This window comes from Sus scrofa, chromosome 2 (assembly GCF_054392235.1).
Source record: "Sus scrofa isolate SSC_HxYL_T2T_F1_AM1 chromosome 2, Sscrofa_HxYL_maternal_Yorkshire_Landrace_v2.0, whole genome shotgun sequence".
Classification (NCBI taxonomy): Eukaryota; Metazoa; Chordata; class Mammalia; order Artiodactyla; family Suidae; genus Sus; species Sus scrofa.
This window is the reverse complement of record NC_139384.1, coordinates 6,750,723-6,766,246: the sequence shown is the minus strand read 5'-3', so window position 1 is coordinate 6,766,246 and position 15,524 is coordinate 6,750,723. Positions and strand designations below refer to the sequence as shown.

Sequence of the window (15,524 nt, the reverse complement as noted above, 5' to 3'; positions counted from 1 at the left end):
AGTGGCGGGCTGCGCCAACCGCCATCCCTCCCGGAGGCGGCCGGGACCGGCTGGAACCGGTTAGAACCGGCGGCGCCCGCCCGCGAGCCTACGCCTCACAAAGGGAGGCGGCGGCTCACGGCCAGCATATCCCTGCGCGAGGCAGGCTTGGGGGGGGCGGGGGGAAGGGGCGCGGCGCTCGGGTAGCACCCCTCCCCCACCGCTTCTCCCTTTTCTGCGGCCGCGGGCAGCGCTGGGCCGGGAAACCCGTCCCCCACCCCCTCGGCCCCGGGGGCTCGCGCCCACCCCGCTCGGCCTCTTACCTGCTTCTTCTTCGCGCCTCAGCCGCTTTAGCCGCTTGGAAGCCGGTATCTGGGACGCTCCCTGGCGCCATTGTCATTTCTAAGTCCTCAAGCCTCACTCGGGTCCCCTTTGCCGCCCCGGGGACCGAGGCTTCTCCTAGAGTCCTTGAGACACAGCAGCCAGTTCCGCCCTGGCGCTTCCCTCCGCTTTTCCACCCAGGTGGGAAACACGGGGTGCTTTAAAAATAAAACCGCAGAAAGGGAGGCTTTGGGTTTGGAGAAAAATTTTATTTTCCTCCCGGCTCCACTTTTAAAAGTCTTAAAGGGAGTCAAACCAGAGATAATACAAAATACGTAAAAATATTAGAACCTAGAAAAGCAGACCAGCAGTAAAAGTTCGTAAATAATTTGAGAACAAGTTCCCTCCCCCACTGACGGCTCAAGGTCGCAGTATCTTCGGAGGTGAAACCTGGCCTTTTCAGATAATTTAAAGAGGACATGTAAAGTTAGTTTTGATTGGACTTGGGTTTTGAACACTTTAGAGAGACAGGCCTAGAAGCTTAGCCACGGTTCACGTTTGAAAAAGTTAATCCAGGCTTCATTTAAAATGTCCCAAGAAGGCAACAACCAAAAGCATGGGGGGAGGGGTGTCCTAGCTGATGTTTCCTACCTACTAAATCAACAATAAAAACACGAAGTTTTTCAAATTAAGATAAGCCCACCTGGATGCCTCAATTTTGGTCCTAATCCCTTGCGATGCGTGACCAGCTCTGTTGCAGGCAACAGTGGTAAAGAGTGGCTGTCAGACATTTTCCAGAAGTGGATTTCCACATTTAGTCCAATTCTTACATAGATCACCTGGGCTGATCGGATCTCACGAATAAAATGGCAATCAAGACGGTGTGATATAATCCTCAGGACCTGCGGCCCATGGGGGCGAAACTCCCACCCTTCGGTCCTTCTAAGATGGCTCCGCTCTATTTGTGAGGCTGAAGCTCTGTTACATAATGGAAATGAAGGCCATCAGCAAACTTAGTTTTACTTTCCTAGCCTCCAAAGCACTAAATTGTACCTACTGTACTCGAAGGAAACACAGAAGGTATTTTAAAAGCTACTAAAACATTTCCAAGTAATTCTGAGTTTTTGTCAGCTGTTTGATGGTCTGTTTAAACGTGGTTTCCATTGTTTTTACTCAAGTTTTCAGTTCAAATCTACTTAAACATCTGGGTACAGAGTTTGCGAGCAAGTTATATAAACTGTTAAGGAAAAACCTAGAGTCTTATAAACCAGATTCTATTTTTAACTCCTTCCGAGGAACTATTTTTGCTTCCCTCACAAAGGCGGCGGAGGGTTATTGGATGACGGGGGTGTGAGGTGTCCTTGGGCTATAAATACGCCGCGCGCTGCGGGTCGGGAGGCAGGCATTGAGGCAGCGAGCGCAGAGACGGCTGAGAGGCAGGAAACGCTTCTTGAGGAGACCGCAGATAAGTTTTTCTGTTAAGATAGGGATTACTCTTATTCTCTAGGAATTATAAATTAGCGAAAATACTGAGCTGTAGTTTTGAGTTAAATTCGTGAGAGTAGATCTGATAATTAATAGGAAGGTCTTATTTTAGGGGAAAATGGAGACGTCCTTAAAAAATAGTATGAGAAAGGAAGAAAGAAGAAAAAAGATAATATTAGAACATGACGGAGGTTAAGAGCTGAAGCTTCTTCATGGAGTGAGAAAGCTAATTTTAAAAGGAGTTGCCGAGACAGGACTGCAAAGTATGGAATTTTAAAGTCTTAAATTGAAGGGCAGCTTTTTAGATTATTGTTCAAACGTAATGCTATAAATAGAACCTAAACAATACTTTTAAAGTCCAGTCGTAGATGGATTAAAATGTTTTAAAAGCCATCTTTAAAGGTCAGTTGAAGGTGATTTAAGAAATGCCTTCAAATTCACGGCGCGATCAAAACTGCGTCATTTGAAGCCTTAAGGCTTTCTTTGGAAGTTGATGGAAGTATTAGTGGAGAAAGAAGATTAGAAATTTGAAGTGGAAAACTCGGAAGACAAGTACAGGAAGGTGAAGAAAAGATTAGTGAAGATAGGAAAACTAGAAGATAAAAAATACGGCTTTTAGAAGACAGAAAAAAACTAAGCCCAGAAGGTAGGAGGCAGAAGACATCTAGAAAGAGAAGGTTGAAAAGATGTTCGAGTGTTTGAGGTAGAAAATGAGAAACAAGCTGTTGGAGACAAGCATACAAGATAGAGGTCCAAGTAATTGGAAGATAGAAAAGTCCGAAGCCAAAAAATTGGATAAGTACAAGACGCAAAACTAAGAAAAATAATTTTTAATAGTTAAATTTATTTAAAAAGCCCATCAACTTTAATTTGTGGTGGTGCAGAAGTTAGATCTGAGAAGAGGGTTTTAAACTACAGTAGACCAAGACCAACTTAGAAGAATATCTCGAAGCTGTAGAGGGAAGTAAATTTAAAATCACAGCAAAAAGCTACTAAAAAGACTGATGTAAAAATTAAGGTAGACGGAAGAGTTAAAAATTTGAAAGGCCTTAAATCCATACAGTAGTTTAGTTTCTTCTGGAAAACTTAAAGGACGATAAATTCAACAGCGAGGATAACCAAGTTAACATTTTTTGCATTGGACTTTGAGCTAAGATGAATTTCTAAACCCTGAGGACTAGGCGCTAATTAACAGCTGACCAGGTGCTACACAGAAGTGGATTCAGAGAACCTAGGAAGACAGCAGCAGACAGGATTCCAGGAGCCAGTTTTTGGTGAAACTAGGACTGAGGAGCGAGCGGCAGTTCGTGAAGATAGGAAGGAGGAGCCCGGGAGCCAGTGCGATTTGGTGAAGGAAGCTAGGAAGAAGGAAGGAGCCCTAACGGTTGGAGGTGAAGCTAGGAGAGGATTCCAGGAAGGAGGAAGCCAGTGCGATGTGGTGATGAAGCTAGCGTGCGGCTTGGCGGCGTGGCTTGGCAACCCCGCGGAGGAGGCGAGCAGGCGGTGTGGAGGCTAGATAGAGCGTCCTAGAGCGGCAGCCCAGTGTGCAAGGCCGGCAGGGAGAGCCAGTGGTGTGGTAAAAATCCGTGAGGTCGGCAGTATCGTGGGTTCTGCTTTGTTTCTTCACCTTTTTTTGGTAACAGTACGGTAATCTTTGTTGTATTTCCTAATGGTGATGGGGGAGCTGTGTACTTAAGCATAAAGGGTTTTATGGGGATGTAGGCCGATTTTCGGGTGTTGTAGGTTTCTCTTTTTCAGGCGTATTTTCTCATCTTGTCTGAAGCTTTTGAGGGCAGACTACCAAGGCCCGGAGGAATAGTAGATGGCAAGTGTTTTCGTTTTTAACCAATATGAGGGAAAACAAATGAATTTGATAGAACAACCTTGAGACAGTTTCAGCCAGCTTTGTAAGCAGGTTTTATATTTAGCTTGGTAATGAAGCATTTCCGTTTTGTGAGTAGATGACTTAATTTTCTTTCTCATTCTCTATTCTAAGTTACCTATATATATATAGTTGGGTGTGTAATTCGGGGGGGTAAAGGTTTTGGGGGGGCAAAATATGTTTTGAGTTCTTTTCCCCTTAGGTCTGTCTAGAATTCCAAAGGCAAATGACTCAAGGTAACAGGAAAAAAGAAAATCCAGTATCAGGATAATCAGAACACCACAGGTTTACAGTTTGTAGAAACTAGAACACGAGCAGCTCTCACTTAAGGTCTGTGATGGAACTCCAGTGGAGAAATGGCTGGTACTTTTTCCACCCCTTAATCAGATTTTTTTTTAATTAAAGTATGTAACCGGTTATTTTTACTTGAAGTATTTTGGGGTGGTCTTAACAGGGAAGAGGGTGGGGGAGAAAATGTTTTTTTCTAAGACTTTCCACAGATGCTATAGTACTATTGACAAACTGAGTTAGAGAAGGATTGTACTGCTATGCTGTTGGCACCAAACACCTTCAGGGATTGGAGCTGCTTTTTTCCTTGGAGTATTCCCAGTGAAGCTGAAATATACAGCACAGTGCAGCTTTGGTTCATATTCAGTCATCTCAGGAGAACTTCAGAAGAGCTTGACTAGGCCAAATATTGAAGTTAAGTTTTCAAATAATGGAACTTTTTAAGATGCCTTTTAAAGGGGAGGGGCAAGTTTTGGCAATTAGTTGGCAGTGGCCTGTTTTGGTTGGGGTTGGGTGGGTTGGGTTTAGGTAATTGTTTAGTTTATGATTTCAGATAACTCATGCCAGAGAACTTAAATACTTAGGATGGAAAAACTAAAGAAATCTCACCTCCCAAGTTGGCAAGTAACTCCTGATCCTCTAGTTTCTTGTTTTACCCCAATTTTTGAACTGGACAGCTGGGAACTTCAAAGATTCACTGGATTTAAAGTGTAGGGCTTGGGAAAGGAAAGTGTTGGATTGGGGGTTGGTCTAGCCCACTGGGTTGACCAAGATAAAAACTTGGGGAATTGTTTAAACACTAAAGTTGTTTGGATATGGTAGTGTGTGGTTCTCTTTTGGAATTTTTTTCAGGTGATTTAATAAAACTTAATACTACTATAGGAGCTTCAGAGCAAAGGAAGTGGCTTAATGATCCTGAAGGGATTTCTTCTGATGGTAGCTTTTATATTATCAAGTAAGATTCTATTTTCAGTTACATAAGCAAGTTTTTTAGTATAGGAAATTTTTGTATGGCTGCGAGACAAGATGTAAAGGTATGCTTCAAAATTGTTGTAAATTGTGTATTGAATTTGCACCTAAGTATTTGTAAATCATAATCAATTAAAAGGGGTGGGTTTTTGTTGATGGGGGGGAAACCTTTTTTTTCTGTAGACTTTTTTCAGATAACATCTTCTGAGTCATACCCAGCCTGGCAATATGATGGCCTAGATGGAGAGGGGAACAGCTCCTTGGTGAATGATAAGTAAAGGCAGAAAAGATTATATTTCATACCTATCTTCATTGGGCAAAAGCATAACTCTGAAATCCTTACTACTGATGAACTCATGGTCTGCATATGCAAAAAAAAAATTTAAGCAAATGAAAGCTACCAATTTAAAGTTAATGGAATCTACTCTTAAAGTTATGGCATATCAAGCTGTATCCACAAAAATAATGAATCGATGAGAAATAAAATAATGAAATGATGAGAAATACCATGAAGATCTAATGCCCACCTCAAAATACTGCTTTTACAAAAGCAGAATAAAAAATGAAATGAAATGAAAATGATAAAGCTACACATTAACCCTGGAATAAAAGAAGCTGAAATAATTGAAAGGAGTGGGATCAAGTGGATTGAGAGGAAGCTGTGCTGTTTGCCAATCTTTCGTTTGCCTCAGACAGGTTTCTCTATCAGAAGAGTTGCTTCATATCATCTGGGAGCAGAAAACAGCAGGCAGCTGTTCACAGATAAGTTTAACTTGCATCTGCAGTATTGCATGTTAGGGATAAGTGCTATGTTTAATAAGAGCTGTGGAGGTCCTAGGTCCCTTACTCAAGGGATCTCAGGATTTTGAGGAATTTTCCCATCCAGCCTTTTAAAATGAGACAGGCCTTATGCCTGTGGGCTTCCATGATGGGCTAACTCACTTCACTCGAGGCAAGTAATTCCTTAAAGCCTCTTGAGATTAATACCTTAATAATCAAGGATAATGTTGATAAAATAAAAATTTGTTTAGCATTGATTCTTGAAAACCCTATGAAAAGATAGCATAATGTGCTGTTAACCAGAATCAGATATGTTAACCTTGCTAAAATTTAAATGTTATGTGTATTGTGCAGAAAACCGTAAAATCACTCAAAATAAAATACTTTATTTAGCGAATGTATGCTTTTAGAAAGCTGTCTCCTTATTTAAATAAAATATTGTTTGTCTGTAGTTAGTGTTGGGCAATCTTGGGGGGATTCTTCTCATCTTTCAGAGACTTTGTCTGCGAACACTCTGTAATGGACAAGATCAGGAATTGAGCTGAAGAACGAATTTAACTTAAGGCAGGAAAGACAAATTTTATCCTTCGTAAAATTGATGACCATTTAATAATTCCAGGCACATGGCCATAGAGACCCTCTAAATAAATAAGGAATAAATACTTATTAGGCAGGTGGGAGATTATGATCAGAAGAACAGGTAACTACACCTACGCATTTTTCAGAAAGTCAGGAGTCGAAATTGACAGTACTGAAGTATAATGCGGTCCACATTTCCAAAGTTTGCATGTTAAATTGAAATGCTTACCATCTCATCTAGTGTTAGCCAATGCTTTACACTTATTAGCCTTTTATATAGACACTTGGTGGGGGGCATGTGGGTTTTTTAAAGAACTTTCCTTTGCAGAGGCTTCGTTTCATCCTTCATGAGGCTGTTCAGGATTTTGACTTGCATATAAACGCTTGGCTCTGCCTTCTGTTCTCCTAGTGGGTGTGTGAGACCTTGCAGTGAGTTTTCAGCATACTCAAGTAAAAATTTTTTTCCCCCTGATTTTGGAGGGAAGGGAGGAGAGGGTGGGGCTTACTTGTTTTAGCTTTTTTTTTGCAGACTACACAGAATGCAGTTGTCTTGACCTCAGGTCTGTCTGTTCTGTTGGCAAGTAATAATGCAGTACTGTTCTGACCTGCTGCTATTAGAATGCATTGTGAAACGACTGGAGTATGATTAAAAGTTATGTTTCCCCCAATGCTTGGAGTAGTGATTGTTGAAGGAAAATCCACTGAGTGATAAAAGGCTGAGTGTTGAGGAAATTTCTGCAGCTTTAAGCATTCATGTTTGTGATTGAAGCAGTCCTTTTTGCTGTGCTTTAGGTAAAATGCTTTTTGTTCACTTCTGGTAGGGGGGGTGGGGAGGGCACTGAAGCCTTTAGTCTTTTCCAGATGCAACTTTAAAATCAGTGACAAGAAATAAGTTCCAAACGAACAACAGACTTCAAGAAGTTTAACTGGCAAGTGGAAACGTTTTAACATCAGTTCAGTGGTCTTAGTGCATTGTGTGTGCAGGTTTCTCTCTTCCCTCCCTTGGTCTCAATTCTTATACACAGGAACATTCAGAACAACAGATGAAGGGCCAGAGAAGCCAGACCCAGTAAGGAAAAAAAAATAGTTCATTTGCTTTTAATAAACAAACCAAACATTCCATTTAAATGTGGGGATTGGGAACCACTAGTTCTTTCAGATGGTACTCTTCAGACTAGAAGGAGCTTCCAGTTGAATTCACCAGGGGACAAAATGAGGACAACAGGTGAACAAGCTTTTTCTACGTTTACATACCAAGTCAGATCTGTTCCGGGTAAATTAGTGTCAAATGGCCTTTCATTTCAGCTTTATGCTGGAATAAACAGCATGAGCAAGTTTGTTGGCCTGGGGGTGGAGGGGTGAGGTGGGCGCTAAGCCTTTTTTTAAGATTTTTCAGGTACCCCTCAATAAAGGCACCCGAAGGCTTAAAGTAGGACAACCCTGGCGCCTTCCTGTGGCAAGAGAGACAACAAAGCGCTATTAAACTAAGGTCAATCTAAGTGGTGTCAGCCTCACAACCCCACCTTCGGTTAGACATGAGGACTTGCCTCAACTGCCTCTGGGGAGTGAAGCATCCAAAGGAATGCCTGCGTACCTTGCGTACCCCCGGCCTGTGTAACGCCTCCCTGGGCTGTTTTTAGAGCAGCCCTTGATGAAGCCCAGACCTGAGTGGTGCTTGAAGGGGAGGGAAAGGGGGAAAGCGGGCAACCACTTCTCCCTAGCTTTTCCAGAAACCTGTTAAAAAGCAAGGTCTCCCCACAAGTGACTTCTCTGCCACATCGTCACCCCCTGCCTTTGGCCTAGCGCAGACCCTTCACCCCTCACCTCGATGCTGTCGGTAGCTTGGATCCTTGTGGGCATGATCCATAAGCAGTTTAAGGTAACTGGTGCCGAGGTCTTGGGTGGGTTGCACTGTTAGAAAAGACCGTTAATTTGCCTGTAAACGTTTAATGACATTAAGACCACAACTAAAAAGCTCTCAGATGTTTTAAATGTGTAGCATTATTTCTGTCCAGTGCTGAAAACAAACTTGAACCAGTAAATGGAGAAATAACATGTAAGAACTATACTGTTGGGTGGGAAAGTATAGCAAACTGAAGGAGATAGGCATTTTAGCAGTTGAGGGCTGTTGGGTGGGAATGCAAAAACTCTCTGCTAAGACTTTTTCAGGTGAACATAACAGACTTGGCCAAGCTAGCATCTTAGCTGAAGCAGATTCTCCAGTGCTCTTCAGTAGGGTCTTAAAATTTAAAGGTTTTTCTTTTCCTGAGAAAACAAAATACTTTGTTTTCTCAGGTTTTGCTTTTTGGCCTTTACCTAGCTTTAAAAAAAAAAGCAAAAGATGCTGGTGGTTGGCACTCCTGGCTTCCAGGACAGGGTTCAAATCCCTGCGGCGTCTTTGCTTGACTTTTACTTCTGCCTTTCCGTTTTCCTCCTTTTTCTTCAGATGAAGTTAGGGGAAGTAGAAGTAGCTTCAAACTATACTATACCTCTTGATTGAATTTGTTGTCCTAAACTGGTTTGTGTTTGTATTTTCACAGGAATCTAGTGTAATTACTTTGCCCTTTTAATTTTCAGGTATCTCTCATGCATCTGTTGTTTGGAGCAGTCTCACTATTTTTAAAAATAGATGACATATTAATAAAGGTTGAAAAACTTCATTGGTGTGATTCTTTTGTGCATAAGCTGAACTTCTCTATCCATGAGTAGTCAGAAGATGGGTGTCTTGTGGGGGTTCTTGTTCCTGTTTTAACTAGTTGTCTAAAAAGCACACTGCACTGTCAAGCCACCAAATTTCTAGGGGGGCAGGGGACCCCTCTGGAGGGGGAGGTGGTCTAGTGGGTGAGTGACCCGAAAGACCCAGTAACATACCCACAGAAATAAGAAGGGACACTTTAAAGCAGCAGTTGGCCGTGAGTGTGGCTGGATCTGGAGAGCTGGAGACCACGTGGTCTGGTAGGTTGTCGATTCCCAAGCTGTAAAGTGATCTTGTGGTCACCTGTCCTGTGGAATGGCCAGTGTTCCGGCAGATAGACCTTCATTTGCAACTGAAGTGCCCTTTTTAAGTCCTACCCATCTTTTAAGTCCTTGCTTCTCAAGCCCTGTTCCCTGAAAAGGAGAGCTCATTCCAATAAACCCAAGAGTGTGGGGCCCAGGTCTGAAAAAGATGCTACGTCCTCAGCCCACTGGGGGGGCGGGGGGGGCCTCAGCAAGCAGCATTTTGTCCTGCTTTACTGGACCTAAAGTGACTCGGGTGTGGCGGGGGGTGGGGGGGCAAGCTCTGAGTCACTATCAAAACGGCAGGGCTGGGATGTGAAACCAACACTTAACACAGTTGCTTTTACTTCAGTGCACAAGTGTCCTCACATAATCAACTCTCCAACTTAATATAAAATAGACAAATAAGGGCACAGGGAATTACATAATAGCCTATAATGGAAAAGAATGAAAGTCTAATCTACATACATCTCAATCACTGCCGTCCCCCCAAAACAACATTGTTAATCAACTGTGGTTAAAAAAATTAACTGCCCAGTCAGGTCGGCAGCAGACCAGCCCCCACCATGCTGATCTCTTGGGCCTGAGCAAGTACTGTCTGAACTGGTGCTGAGTTTCAGCATCTTCTGGAGAAGCTAGAAGACTCCCTGGAAGCACAGACTTCACTGGAAAGCAAAGCAGTTAGGAAAGGCTGGGGATTGTTCCTGGTGCCGAACAAGTTAATGGAGGAAGGAGGTAGATAGCTAGTTTTTGTTTTTTTTTTTTAAGGCCAGCTCCTGCTGCATATGGGGTTACCAGGCTAGGGGTCTAATCGAGCTACAGCTGCTGGCCTACACCACAGCCGCAGCAACGCAGGATGCGAGCCACGTCTGTGACCTATATACACCACAGCTCATGGCAACGCTGGATCCGTAACCAAATAAGTGAGGCCAGAGAGCACACCCTCAACCTAATGGTTCCTAGCCGGATTTGTTTCCTCTGCGCCACAACGGGAACTCCCCAGGCAAAGTGGGTTAAGGATTCTGCGTTGTCACTGCAGTGGCTTGGGTCACTGATGTGACATGGGTTCAATTGTTGGCCCTGGGAACTTCCGTATGCCAAGGGTGCAGCCAAAATCGCTCCCAAAACAAAAAACAAAACCCAGGAAAATTCTTTATATACTCCCCTAGCTGTATAAAGTGCTTACATGCTGTTTTTTGTGTGTGTTTGCTTGGATTTCATTATCCTGATAATTTCAGTACTGCAGTGCATGCCTACAACAAACCTGAATTCCAGCCATGACGTCACCATTTCCCAGCTTCTCCAAAGTTGCCCTCAAGTTGGTTTGGACTTGGAAGGCATATTTCTTTTTTTTTTTTTTTTTTTTTTTTTTGGTCTTTTTGCTATTTCTTGGGCCGCTCCTGCGGCATGTGGAGGTTCCCCGGCTAGGGGTCCAATCGGAGCTGTAGCCGCCAGCCCACACCAGAGCCACAGCAACTCGGGATCCGAGCCGCGTCTGCAGCCTACACCACAGCTCACGGCAACGCTGGATCGTTAACCCACTGAGCAAGGGCAGGGATCGAACCCGCAACCTCATGGTTCCTAGTCGGATTCGTTAACCACTGCACCACGACGGGAACTCCGAAGGCATATTTCTGACATCAGTAAAAGGGTGAAACTTGAATAAGACTTGGAGGTTGGGGGCAGGGTATGGGGGAAATTGAGACAGAAAGTGTTTAGCTGGGTTGTTGATTCAGGCTCAGAGAAATCTAGGAGACATGGGTCAGAGTCCTAGCTCCTGGCTCTGACAAATTGGCAAACGAGGTGTCACCTGACCTTTCCAGGTCTGTTTTCCTGACAAATGGGGACAATGAAGAGCAACCACAGAAGATGCAAGTATATGGAACTGGAAATGAGTGTGCGTTTACCGCCACCTAGTGAACAAATGCAGTATTGCATACAGGATATTTGCATATCCAGTCCTTGGAATACTTCTTTTCTTGTTTGGCCTTGCTGCTGCCTGTGGACCTTCTGGGGCCTGGGATGGAATGCGTGCCACAGCAGTGACAGCACTGGATCTTTAACCCGCCGATCCATTAAGGAACTCCTCGGAATACTTAAAATACACTCGTTCGTTCAACAAACATTTAGTTTTATTGCTGAGTAGTAGTCCATTATATGGATATTATAATTGGAGTTATTTCCCATTTTTGGTAAAAATGAATAAAGCTGCTATAAACATTTATGTACAAGTCTGGATATAAATTTTCCTTTTTCTTTCCTTTCTTTCATTCTTTTTTTTTTTTTTTTTTTTGCTTTTTAGGGCCACACTTGCAGCATATGGAGGTTCCCAGGCTAGGGGTCCAATAGGAGCTGTAGCCTCCAGCGTACACCACAGCCACAGCAACACAGCATCTGCAACATACACCACAGCTCACGACAACGCCAGATCCTTAACCCACTGAGCGAGGCCAAGGATCAAACCGGCATCCTCATGGTTCCTAGTCGGATTTGTTAACCATTGTGCCACGACGGGGGAACTCCAGATGTGTAGTTTTTAAGAAAATTTTCTAAACTCTTTTCCAATGTGGCTCCTCCATTTCACATGTCCACAGCAGGGTTGAGAATTCCAGCTGCTCCATACTCACCAGCATTTGGTATGATCATGCCTTTTTTTTTTTTTTTTTTTTTGTCTTTTTAGGCCCACACCTGCAGCACATGGAGGTTCCCAGGCTAGGGGTGTAATCAGAGCTACAGCTGCTGGCCTACGCCACAGCCATAGCAATGTCAGATCCGAGCCATGTCTGTGACCTACACCACAGCCTGTGGCAACACCGGATCCTTAACCCGCTGAGCGAGGCCAGGGATTGAACCGGCAACCTCATGGTTCCTAGTCAGAGTCGTTTCCACTGCGCCACGGCAGGAACTCCCATCATGTCTTTAAATGTTAGCTATTCTAGTGAATATGTAGTGGTATCTCACTGTGATTTTTAAAATTGTATTTATTTTTTCTTTTTTAGGTTGCACCTGCGGCATTATGGAAGTTCTCAGGCTAAGTGTCAAATCAGAGCTGCAGCTGCTGGTCTACACCATCGACACAGCAAAGCCAGATCCGAGCTTCATCTGCACACCTACACCACAGCTTGTGGCAATGTCAGATCCTTAAACTCACTGAGCGAGGCCAGGAATCAAACCTGCATCCTCATGGATACTATTCTGATTCTTAATTTATTTATTTATTTTTTTGCTTTCTAGGGCCTGCCGGATCCTTAACCCACTGACTGAGGCCAGGGATCGAACCCAAGTCCTCAGGGATACTGGTTGGTTTCTTTACAGCTGAGCCTCAAAGGGAACTCTCCGTCACTGTGATTTGCATTTCTCTATGACCAATGATGAGTATCTTTTCATGTGCTTACCTGCTGTTTATATGGGTTCTTTGGTGCAGTATTCATTTAATTTTTTTGCCAGTGTTGCTATGGGGATGTTTATCTTTTTATTGCTGAGTTATAAGAGATTTTACATTTACAAGATACAATTCCCTTGTCAATGTATGTGGAGGTTTTTGGCCATGCTCCTGGCATGGAAGTTCCTGGACCATGGATTGAACCCAAGCCACAGTAGCGACCAAGGCTGCTGCAGTGAAAACACCAGATCCTTAAACTGTCGTGCCACAAGGGAACTCTCTGCCAGTGTACGTTTTGAATATATTTTCTCTTAGCTTGTGCTTTGCCTTTTCATTTTTTTGTGACTGTGTATTTATTTATTTATGTCTTTTTAGGGCTGCACCTGTGGCATATGGAAGTTCCCAGGCTAGGGGGTAAATTGGAGCTGGGGCTGATGGCCTACTCCACAGCCACAGCAATGCCATATCTGAACCACATCTGCGACCTACCACAGCTCATGGCAGTGCCAGATCCTTGACCCACTGAGCAAGGCCAGGTATCAAACCCACATCCTCATGGATGCTAGTTGGGTTCGTTACCACTGAGCCATAATGGGAATTCCTGGGGCTATGTTTTTCTTGTTTTTTTGTTTTTTGCTTTTTAGCACTGCATTTGCAGCATATGGAGATTCCCAGGCTAGGGGTTGAATTGGAGCTGTAGCTGACGGCCTACACCACAGCCACAGCAACACGGGATCCAAGGCGCGTCTGTGACCTACACCACAGCTCACAGAAACACCGGATCCTTAACCCACCGAGAGAAGCCAGGGTTTGAACCTGCAACCTCATGGTTCCTAGCCAGATTTGTTTCCGCTGTGCCACAACGGGAACTCCCTGTGACTGTGTCTTTAAACAGCAGAAGTTTTACAACTTTTTTCTGTCTTTTTGTTGTTGTGGTTTGTTTGTTTGTTTGTTTGTTTTGTCTTTTTGTTGTTGTTGTTGTTGTTGTTGCTATTTCTTGGGCCGCTCCTGCGGCATATGGAGTTTCCCAGGCCAGGGGTTGAATTGGAGCTGTAGCCACCGGCCTATGCCAGAGCCACAGCAACGTGGGATCCGAGCCACGTCTGCAACCTACACCACAGCTCACAGCAACGCCGGATCGTTAACCCACTGAGCAAGGGCAGGGACCGAACCCGCAACCTCATGGTTCCTAGTCGGATTCGTTAACCACTGCGCCACGACGGGAACTCCTGTTTGTTTGTTTTTGTCATGACTGCAACGTGTGGAAATTTTTGGACCAGAGATTGAACTCATGCCACAGCAATGACCTGAGCCACTGCAGTGACAACGCTGGATCCTGTACCCACTGAGCCCGTAGGGATGTCCAAAATCTTGAACAAACCACTGATGTGCACAATAGCATGGGGAAATGTCAAAATAATTATGTTGCGAGAAAGAAGTGAGTTGTTTGTTCGTTTTTTGTCTTTTTTTTTAGGGAGGGCCGCATGTGCAGCATATGGAAGTTCCTAGGCTAGGGATTGAATTGGAGCCACAGCCACAGCAAAGCGGGATCCGAGCTGCGTCTGCAACCTACACCACGCTCACAGCAACACCGATCCTTAACCCACTGAGCGAGGCCAGGGATCGTACCCGAGTCCTCATGGCTACTAGTCTGGTTCGTTAACTGCTGCGCCACGACGGGAAGTCCTGGCAGCTCAAGTCTCGAAGTAGAGCCCAACGTGACATCTCCCCAAGGTTCTGCTGCCAGGGTGTCTTCCAGGCCCTGGTCTGCTCCCTGTTCATCCACCTTCCCAGACTCCCCTTAGGGTTCCCGTGCAGATCCTGGCTGGCCTCCAGCCACCCTCTGATACCCACAGCCCACCTGCCCAGCAGTCCCTTGCTTCCCTCTCGCTGGCTCTCCCTCCATGCTTCGCATGCCCACCGCCCCCGCCCTGGCCCAGGCTCCCTGCCTTGACCATCCACAGCCCTCCTGGGTGTTCTCCACATGATGCTTCTGCTCCGTCCAGTCCTATCCTAGGCTGTTGCTGAATAGATGCTTCTTTTTTGGCTGTGCCCATGGCGTGTGGAACTTCCTGGGCCACAGCCACTGTACCGACACCAGATCCTTAGCTGTTAGGCCACCAGAGAACTCCGTGATAGGTGTTTCTAAGGAGCACATCTGATCGTGCCACTCCTTCAGTAGTCCTGTTTCTCCCAGATAGTCAGCCTCCATGACCTGACCGAGGAGCCTCCCGTGATCTGCCTACGTCCCCATCCTGGTCCCACCTTGCCCAATTCAAATGGGAATCAGTTGGAAAAGATTTTTAGCTATAGACAACTGTCGTCAGATAAGCCAAAAGCAGAGATATTGGCACTTTGTCAAACATCACATTCCCAGGCTAGGAGTTGAATTGGAGATACAGCTGCTGGCCTACGTCAGAGCCACCACAATGCCAGATCCGAGCTGAGTCTGGGACCTACATCACAGCTTGCAGCAGTGCCGGATCCTTAACCCACTAACCAGAGCCAGGGATTGAACCCGCATCCTCATGGATACTAGTTGGGTTGCTTACAGCTGAGCCACAATGGGAACTCCGTTTTTTCTGTTGTCGTTTTCTCAACTTTGGATTCAGATAAGTAATTTTTTAAATAGTTATTTCCCCAATACAATTTTTTTTCCTACTGTACAGCATGGTGACCCAGTTACACATACATTTACACATTCTATTTTTGCACATTATCCTGCTCCATCATAAGTGACTAGACATAGTTCCCAGTGTTACACAGCAGGATCTCATTGCTCATCCATTTCAAAGGCAATAGTTTCTATCTATTAACTCCAAGCTCCCCAACCACCCCACTCCCTCCCCCTCCCCTTGGCAA

At 44.7% G+C, this 15,524-nt stretch overlaps 1 long non-coding RNA gene across 5 annotated transcripts in view; it reads right to left on the bottom strand.

The window, feature by feature from the left end:
- Positions 1–1,264, bottom strand: part of LOC102163816 (uncharacterized) — a 37,910-nt gene extending 36,646 nt beyond the window's left edge. For all 5 annotated transcript variants that reach the window (XR_014836842.1, XR_014836846.1, XR_014836848.1 and 2 more), the window contains exons 1-2: positions 1,004–1,264; positions 303–518 (exon numbers count right to left, since the gene is read on the bottom strand). This is a non-coding gene — a long non-coding RNA (uncharacterized LOC102163816). The remainder of the gene's footprint in view (positions 1–302; positions 519–1,003) is intronic.
- Positions 1,265–15,524: the final 14,260 nt, after the last annotated feature.